We start from the raw sequence: 10,402 nt of genomic DNA on the forward strand, positions 1-10,402 counted from the left end.
AGAATTGAACAGGAACGTGATTAAGACGTTCTAAAAGCTTGGTTTAATACGTTGCCATGGTGATGCGGAAGTGTAGGTAATGAATCTGTGATGGTTGTAATTTCCTCCTAATACTTGTATGAATCATTGAGAGTGTTGTGCGAACGTTGTTATACTTATTATTACATTATCATTGGTAATTAAACGGTTTTAATCTTCACGATCTGCTTAACACACTTTTGGCTTGTTGCTGGATTCACCTTGATCAATTAGCCCTTTCTGCCCTTTCAGCGATAGTGTCCTCTTAACCACATTTGGGAGTTTAAATTTTTTGTTTTAATTTGTTTTCTTCCTGATCGATAGGTGGAAAGTCACAATACTGGATATTACAATGGTTCTGGTGTAAATAACCCTGTTTAGATTATATTTCTTCCATAGCTAATTTAAGCACTTCTAGGGGTAACTTTGCTTTGTGTTTGTAAATATCCAAAGGATTGGATTCCCAACTTTCGGTATTAGCTATATGGGGGAAAGGAAACTTCAACTACAACTGATGCCAGTTGGTTTTCTTTGTTCGTGTGGTACTACTGACGTGTATGCTATATATAAAAATTATAGATTATACTTGTAGTTAAACTCATCCGGATGACTAAACACCAGTGTAATCCTTATCTCGTTGAATTTCTTCTCATTGCATGAATATGTGTAGCTTTATATACATATTCAATTATCAGCCAGCCATGACATTGAAAATATTCACCCCACGGGGATTGCTGTAGGATTTTGGGGGTATGAAAGGGTTAAATTGCTGTGCAGAAATTTGTGATAGTTTTAAATATTGTCTCGGTTCTTTGCATGTGACTTTTAAACCCTTTTCTTCAGTCTGTTTATTAGAAAATAGAAGGAGTACGATATTGTAATGTTGGTTTTTTATTTCAAATAATGATCATACTTAATCCATTGCATTAAAATGTATTTTCTCAATAATGTTTTTACGTAACCGATTTTTCAAGATGCTGAAATATAGTGTTAAAATGATATGGTGGCAAATTCAATTTAGTCCTTAAGTTATTTTTTATGATTGCAATATGTACTAGAGTGTTTGTTAAAAGGATTGACATGCATTTACATACTTGAAAACGCAACGATATAACAATGTGTTGAACCGGGTACATTACCTTAATATGACTATCGTTATAACGTCACATGGAGCCTAAACGCAACAGGTGTTTTTGTTTGTATTCGGAAACTTTGGATTGCATTAAACAATCAGTCGACTTCCATCCAGGCAGACATGTGGGATGTTTCATTGAACATTGAGCGAAAAGTTAATGCTAAACTGTCCTATGGAATAAATAGAGTTTTAGAACATATAAAAAAGTAAGTATTTAGATTAATGACAATCCAGTCTAACAGAATATCCAGGTATTCAAATCAAGTTGTGTGAAACACGAAATGCTTTTTTTTTTCACATCCACGAGGTGATCGGCATTTTTATTTGTTGACAAATGTTAGATAGATGAGATATAATAATCATTGGCATAGGTCATGATAATGTTTTACAAAATTTACAAAGAGATGATTTCAGTTTCTATTTCATTTCAGGTGTGGTGAAAAAGTTCAACAAGGAGGCAACTTCATGACAAAACTAGTTATTTCCGAGGCCGCCACAGAAATTTGGGATCAAACATAAGTGTACACAGGGACTAAGAGAAAGCCTTTGAAAAAGAATGCTGAAAAGTGTAGAAGATAGTTGTGTAAATATATATATTATATATTACAATTTGGTATGATTATTTTAATTGCATACTGTTATTAAAATGATTTACTGAATGTTAAACAGCCCACCACTGGTCAATGAAAAGGACAATGTTGCTATTGTAGGCATCTAAAGGTAATTCGCATAACTCTTTTTTCTACTCATGTGGTATCCATGTGTTCATGAGGCACCGTTTTACATGTTCTGCCATCGATGCTTACTGCTTTTGCTATTAACTGTCATGGTTGATACTTGAGAGCAGTTTGTACTGTTACAAATCTGTACAGAAGCAATCTTTGTCACGATATTTGCATATATCAGCAATTGAAACATTTGATCAATCAATAAATATAAATTGTATAGATAAATTATCATAATACTTGTGAGTTATATCAAAGTATATAGCGTGGTGACCAAGATATAAAGCATCGTATGAACTGTATACTGAAGTGGACATACATGGTAAAAGAAAGAGTTTGAGAGTTTACCTTTGAGATGGCTAATTGTGTTGTATATAGAATCTCAATTTACATGCTAGGGTTACCCACCTCGCTTTTATTACATATTCTATGACATAGTTTAGTTCATCGGATCTTTATGACAAATTAGAAGTTATCATCTTCGATGAAAATGATTATAACATGTTATCATATTTATATATTTTACATTTTTATGGTTTCTTTTGTTACTCAGGTCTTTGTCTCCTTTATAATTTTGATGGATTCAGTTTTTCAAAACATTCCATTTTAAATTTGAATATGTGAAACGGTGTTATATAAGATAAACGTTTAGTAGTAATTGTAAACGAAAGTGTCCGTGAGTTTAATGTTTCTTCAAAAGTTTCCAAAATGAGAGACGTTTTCCTATTGGATGTTGTGCGTTAGTAACCATGGGAGCATTCAGTGTTGTCAAGGTGACCATGACAGTAGAGTGTTTTAGTTCATGTGATTGGTTACCTTTCGTTATGGAAAATCCTGACGTCAGCTTGTGTCTGATTCTTTAGACTACAAATGACGTCATAACTTCAGAATGAAAGGCAGTCAGTTACAGATGTGACATCACAACCGGGTTTCATTGTAACCTGAGTCATAAGTGACGTCACAATCAGGTTCTATTTGGCCTGTGTGACATCACGAAAATTGAATGTTGTATTTCACTTCAATGTGATGTGTCAGGTATATATTAATGGCTTTACTCATTTTAATTTAACACAAAGGGGACAAAGACGCTGATGATTGATAAAGAAGATTATTTTTTGTACATAGTTGATACAATCTTGCATTCCGTGATGATCAATAACTACCAATATTTTGCATCCTGTTTTAAAAATATATTCACGTTTCATGTAAGATGAGCCTTCCTGTTAATGATTAAGACCATCTACAGTGTAAAATAGCTTGTATCAATAGATATTTTTCTTAGCTGTTCTTAGAAACTTTCTTGCTGATGAATTCTCTCTGCACAGATTCGTATTTTTTCATCCAATGAAATTTCTTCACACAAGGAAAACACGATATGTTTTTTTGGCAAAAACTTCATACTTTCTGCTCGCATAAATCGTAATATTAAAATTGGTTAAGTTTGGGCTGATTTTATCTCGAGCAACTTTTTAAATGATTATATTTTGTAAATTTCAAAAAAGAATAACGTGTGAGGGTTCAACCTTGATATACCACTGTTTTTATCCAGAGCACTTTAGAATGAGTTTGGCGATATATTGCAAGGAAGTCGTTTAAGGATAAAATGTTTAACGAAAATCGGGACGGAAAATGAATCAACGACAGTATATCGGGGTTTTACATCCAGTTATTGTCATGTCATAATAATCCTCAAAATTAACAAAAAATGTGTAAACATTAACACGATCGTTTTTATACCTATAATATTACACTAGGGAAACTAAGATGAGAACACTCCTACGATATTTTCTTAATGATATTCAATGGAAGTACATTGGCTGGTGATGTATTTAATTGTTTCTGTTGTTTATAAAAAGGGTATACCTCTCAAATGCCTCGGGTTCTGTCTATCCTGTTTGTCTCCTGGGCTACCTGTTTAGGTGACACTTTCTGAACATTAAATATAAATCAAATAGGCTCACCAAAATATTTTGCGTACTTCTGGAATAATCAATATTGAATTTTCTATTTAAACTTTAAAAGTCCCCTGCGTCAATAATTTTCAATCTTCAATATGCGTAATTTATATACATATTAGCCTTTGGTAGCTAATTGTTTTGAATTACATATCAAATATATTTATGTAATTTCGAAAATTCCGTTATTATTAAATTGTTTCCTTTCGCTTTTCGATGATTTTCGTCAAATATAGATTTTTTGGGGGAAATTTGATGTTCATTACATAATGCTATCACAGGAGTGACACGTGACAAGCGAGTTAGACAGACGAGGTTTACTGGTGAAATTGTACCGTCGTTTTTCCGTCGTGTTATATAAACTATTATTATTTATTTGTGAGCTGTTCTATGTTATTGTTTGGCTGAGCACATGATTGTTATGTTGGACACATGAACAAATTTGTTAACAAACTTTTTATCAGGAATTCGTTATTTTACAGTTTTTTCTTTAATTGATTAATTAATGAATTTAATTTAAAGTAAGAGAGGTATGTATGATAAACACTGTATATATTTTATCTAAGTAGATATGTATTTATTACTTGACGTCAGAAAATGTTTAATATGTTTTATTATAAACAAACAATTACACAAATTATTGTAGATACTATTATTATTATTATCGAACAATCTCATTTTCAATTCAAGATCTTTTAAATCTTAATGTTTTCTTCAACCGAACCGGAACAGTTATTAACGAGCTCATACGACTTGTTGATCCGAATCTAACGAATGACCAAAAGAAACAAAATATCCAAGATTGTGTTACCTTATCGGTATAGGAAATGTATATCTCGTTTTGATCAGCTGATCAAAAATGATAATTACTTTTTGTCTAAAATTATACAATACGTCGATATATAATTGAACATTATTACATTCTGCATCACTTACGAATGATAGGCTCCACATGGAAGTGCTTCTAATTAAAGTTTAGAACATATTCCGGTACGTTAATCAGTTAAAAAATACAAGATTTAGGTTTTCTAAGCCAGTTTTCCCCTTTGATTGTTTGAACGCCTCAGAGTGACCAGAATTCAATGGAGAAATTCTACAACTTAATTTCTCGTGATATTGCCACATTCTTTTTTATACTATTTTATTATATCAGTTGAATTATTTTCAAAAAAGAAAATGTATTTTTGTCACGTGCACCTTGTGCTGATGAAAAAGGTTTAGAAAACTATTTTTGCTTCATACAATAAACGGTGCCTTTGACAATCATGAACGATACTAGGAAACATTTTTGATCGGGTAGATTTCACATTGATTGTAAATTTGTCTACATGTTTTTTCTCTTTAAAATTATATAAACTTTATGTATGTCAGCTACGGTATTGTACTTTGGTGTATGAAATATTTTCTAAAGTCGTTTTCCAGATTTGTCGTGTTGTAAAGTGAAGATTAAAAAAATGAACATTTCATTTTCCAGCGCTCTCGTAATTCGATATTACGGATTTCGTCGATTAAATTATCGTTACTTTGTTTGTTATCCCAGAGTTTAAGTTACAACGGATATTTTCATTATCCAGCGATCTCGCTATTCAGAATAACTGGCAATTATTGTTTCATCAACTCGTATATCATTCGTTATTCCAGAGATAACGTTTTCCAAACAATAACCGGTAAGCAAGGTTGTGATGACAATTGAAGAGAAATACCTTTTTTTTCTTAATTCAAAATAAATAATTGTAGTAGTTTTTACTGTTTTTGAATTGATTTTCAAAATTTTCATAAATATCTTATTATGGCAACATCGAGGCCATCTTTGAGGGAAGATTAAATTCTACCTTTTTAAACGTTCGAAGTTTGTTCATACTCTTTTAAAACTCTTCAGTGGTAGACATTGTGAAATGATAGTGTAGATTTTCATGTGGTTCTTGTGTTTGTTGGAACAAAATGTTTGAAATTATATAATGTTAATGACACATATCTTTGAAATTTATTTTTATCTGAAAACATACCGGTTTTCCCCCTCTTTTTTCTTCAAGGTTGAAGATTTACAATTGCATTTTTAAATGTCATTAACCTTATCAAAAGCTGTACATCTTGATTAATTCTTTTAATCCTATGTAACCGAGGTTTATTTTTATAAACAAAGTGTCTACGTTTTCCTTATTGATGTCTGACTCTATCAATGACGTCATACATGATCTGACGTCATCATATATTTCGTTTAGATACACTCTGATTAACTCAAGCTCCTGCTTCTTCATATTTTTTTTTCATTAAGAATATCGCTATTTATTGCCTCGTTATATCTGTCTCATGTATCTGAATCTGACGACAATCAAAATTGTCGATTTTGTTTGCGTTTAATATCAACTTTTGTAGTGGGACTGTTAATGGATACGATCTTGTTTTTTAAACACAATGGATATTAGTGTTGTTCTGAAATCCAAAAGCGTTTTTAATGTTTTATTTATTGAAAATGACAGGAATTTCTTATTGTTTATAATTTATTGAATTTGTTGTAAGAAATGGTTATGTGCAATATATACCCAGAATTTGTTAACTCTCCTAGTCAGTATTTATTTCAACATTGAATTGGTGCAATATGTTTTTAAACTTATATTGCAGTGGAGGACAAACAATCTCAACGTTATTCAAAATATCTCATATAATTTGGTGAAAGATATATCTGTAAATGCAATAAAGATATTTTCAATTAACTCAGAATATCTTAATTCCTTTTATAGATATATCTAATTGTTTTAGAGATATAAGCTCTTGGCCTAGATTAAGACTATCTACAAGCCTGCTTTGTTATTGGCCATTGTATATACTGTTTTTGTTTGTAAGTACGAACTGTCTTTTACAATATGTTACACTGACAAACTGTAAAATGTTGATTCAATTATGTCATTTAATGACCAAGTGCTGAATGCGAACTACAGATCACGGGTTCAAATTCAAATACTGGTCTCGTGTTTTATGTCAATTACTGGCCACGTGATCTGGTCACGTGTTGGATGTGAATTGGTTATGGCGCATTATCACATTATTCCTGTGCCATGTGTTGACTTACATGTACTTAATTTCAATCGTAGAATAGGTAATTTAGACTAGAAACTTCCTGTATATTCGTAGACTAGTATAATCAATATAGATTAAACAACTTGCTTATATAATTCACAAGCTCAAATATATATCATAATAACATACGTATCCTCATCTCGCTCGTAGCGTACATGCGGATCCTGTTGACTTAATGTCATATGTACATTCATCTCTTGCCACCTAAATTCTATCCTAGTGAACAGAGATGATGCTATACTGAAATGATTATAGCTCTTGTTTTTTGTGGTCCAGAAGTTGAACCTATCAAATAACTTGTCGCGATAACACTTTAATACAGATTATGAGTCATTTGTTATTGGCATTTTGAGGATGTCTCATATTTCATGTAGATATAGACAATATGCGCGAAAAGCTGAAATTGCATTTTGATTTGGATTTTTCTATAATCACAAAAACAGGGTTTTTCTATCATTAAAATCACCTAATTGTTGTAGCGACAATTGGACCTAATGTGCTATTGTCTAGGTTTTGTTTCTTAATGCAACAATATTATACGATGTTAATGACACCTTATACAATCAATATATTTGAATGCAAGCATTTTTTGCAAACTTGTCATTTTGAAAGGCAGACATTTTTGATGATGTGATTCATTCATTTTCCACATCGGATTTCAACAGGATTCAACGGCTGGATTAATGTTTCCTGGAAATAGGTTGGTCACGTGATATGTAAATAGCGATGGTCAATTAATATTCATTAATGTCTTATTGGTCCTTTATTTTTCTCTTCAGAAAATGTATACATATTTAGATTTGGTGGTGAACTTTTTTGATAAAATAAATACAGACAGACTTTATATATTTTTATATGACTCACTATATATTTTAAAGATAATTTCAGTGTTTCTACTTGGTGTTAAGCGTAGATCTTTAATTACAAAAACAAATCAACATATTATGTTGATATATTTTTCATTTTTTAAATAATTTCTCTTGTGATTTTCAACCAGAGAGAGAGAGGGAGAAAGAATATTCGAATATATTCAAAATTGGAATCAAATTTGAATATCTCTCGATTGAATTTGACAAGGGGGATAACTCAATAGGTTGTGGTCTGTATTGGTATTGTATTGTAAAAATAACGTTATTAGAATCGTAAAAGCTGTCGTTTTATCACTATCGTTGCGTAAAGTTCAGTCGGAATAATATAAATTAATATTAAATCTCTGAAAATATTTTTTTTTCTTTTTATAGTTTACAATTTAGAATGGGGACCTAGCAATAAAAGATAAACAAATCAATATGCAAAAATTCGCTGTTAAATATCCATACTAGTAAGATATGTTATAACATATTCAAAGATATCAAGAATAACTATATGACCAGTACTTTGATGTAACTTTATCATAATTCTGGATTTTACTTAAAGTTATGTCGGATTGAAGAGTTACTCGCACTTATCACAGATGGTAACGATATTGTAATTTTTTAGCTGTTGTTGCTAACAGTATAGGTGTTTACACTTTCTAACATAAGTATATATATCTACAGTAGTGATGTGGTGTATTTTCCATCTAATTTTTACAATAAAAAAACTTTGGCTTCCATTTTCTATAGGAAATAGCAAAGATATAATTTGATACAGTCTTTGCAGTTTTCCAAACGTCATCTTCACAAGATGAGAGGCCCTTGCATTTACCCTGAAAGTGCGTAAATTTGAACGATCATTGAAGGTCATTTAGATTATTTTGAAGAAATTAAAGTTTAATGGGTATTTGAAAGTGCTTTTTCTTCATATGTGAAAGGTGCATTGACATTCGAACCCAGGTTTTCGTAAACTTTAATCCAGCCGTTTATCATTGATATTTGTACCTCATATATTCATTATTTTCTCGGGGCCAGCTGTGGAATCAGAGCGATGGTGTTAGAACACCTGGCCAAGTCTATATGATGTAAGTTTCATTATTAGTCTCTTAAGAGAGATGTTTAAATTATTTTTTGCACTCATGTAGTTGACTTTGTCATCATTTCGCCTGTACAAAAATCATTACAATAAAAATAGATCAAGAAATTCACGTGTTTACTTTTATTTCATTTATGCAGCAGAAGACGCTTCAGTAGTTGGAACGCCTGGGTCAGTATTAATGAAACAATCATCATACTCATGAAATATGTGCGAAACTCTACTTCTTATAAACTCGTTTAAAGCATGAATAGCAGTTTAGAAGACAAAACTTTACATGGAAAATATCACTGGATGGCTTTTCCAAATTCCTTCAAATTATCGAAAACATATTAATCAATTATCCGTCCTCGCATGGCTTTGGTTGTTGCTGCGAGGGCGTGAAGCCCCTGAAAACATAAGAACAAATGATTTATAAGATTTACCAAATGTGTTTATATTTGAGCATGAATACTGGCTCTGGTGGTATACATTTCATGGGTCTATGTGAACTCACTGATACGGTCACTTTGTCTTTATTTTACCAAATGTGAGTAAGAGATTCGGTATTGATCTGACGTCAGTAATAACAGACAACAGATGAACAAACCAGGAATCGTCAAGCTGACTGCCAGAAAAAATCTGGGTCCCGTGTTCAAAAATTATAATGCTAAACACAAATACACAGCAATTTTAAAATCCTTATGGAAATCATTAAAACTTACCTGATCATTTGTATATATAACACCCGTCAGTCCCTTTTTACCTGCTTATTCTAAGCTCAACTTCTAAGATGAAATTTACTACAAAACCTGAATATGTGAATACTTAAAAATAGGTAAGTAGAACGAGACTAATGAGTGTCATAGTTTCAGAAAATTTTGGTACATTAGTTTTACCAGATATTATTTTATCAGGATTTGAAAATTGTAGTTAAATTGTGATTAGCCTAATCAGCTCATGGACAACTGGTCCTAGTCGTTGAAATGACGTTGGCGCGATGTTGACACTTGTGTAAAAAAGTGGGCCGATAATAGAAGTGGTGTCGTGTTATAAATTTTCATGACTTTTATGTTGAATATCTTTCAATGACCATCTCTCTGATATCGAACAAATCATTTTATAAATACAGTTCCAAGGATTATAAAAAAATAAAAGAGAAAACTCGTGTTTTTTCTATAATGAAAAACTCATCATTGAGTGCTATATTCTATATTATTGAACGATAGTCTATGGTATTAAATTTCGACTGACGTCACATGCACATGTTAGATATCATTTTACAAAAATGATGAAATAAGAGAAACAGGTTATCTGGTACCTATGGTAAATAAGTATTTGTAAGTATATGGCGAATGCCATTGATGTATGTGTAGAACGTAATTGCTATATGACTAGATCATCACTGTTATATGAGGTGAACGTCACACATATATGTGGAGAATGTCAATTTTATGTAGTGGACATCACATACGTATCTGTTGAACGTCACTGATGTATGTGCAGAACGTCTGAGATGTACATTGAGAAACGCGTGTACTTGGAGAACATCACAGCAATGT

At 31.6% G+C, this 10,402-nt stretch overlaps 1 protein-coding gene across 12 annotated transcripts in view; it reads left to right on the forward strand.

Moving 5' to 3' along the window:
- LOC117315693 (CUGBP Elav-like family member 4) overlaps positions 1-8,969 on the forward strand; it is a 220,909-nt gene extending 211,940 nt beyond the window's left edge. For all 12 annotated transcript variants that reach the window (XR_004529745.1, XM_033870005.1, XM_033870009.1 and 9 more), the window contains one exon: positions 1,585-8,969. The gene's annotated coding sequence lies outside the window, so the exon portion shown is untranslated. The remainder of the gene's footprint in view (positions 1-1,584) is intronic.
- The last annotated feature ends 1,433 nt before the right edge of the window (positions 8,970-10,402 follow it).

Source organism: Pecten maximus, chromosome 17 (genome assembly GCF_902652985.1).
Source record: "Pecten maximus chromosome 17, xPecMax1.1, whole genome shotgun sequence".
Classification (NCBI taxonomy): domain Eukaryota; kingdom Metazoa; phylum Mollusca; class Bivalvia; order Pectinida; family Pectinidae; genus Pecten; species Pecten maximus.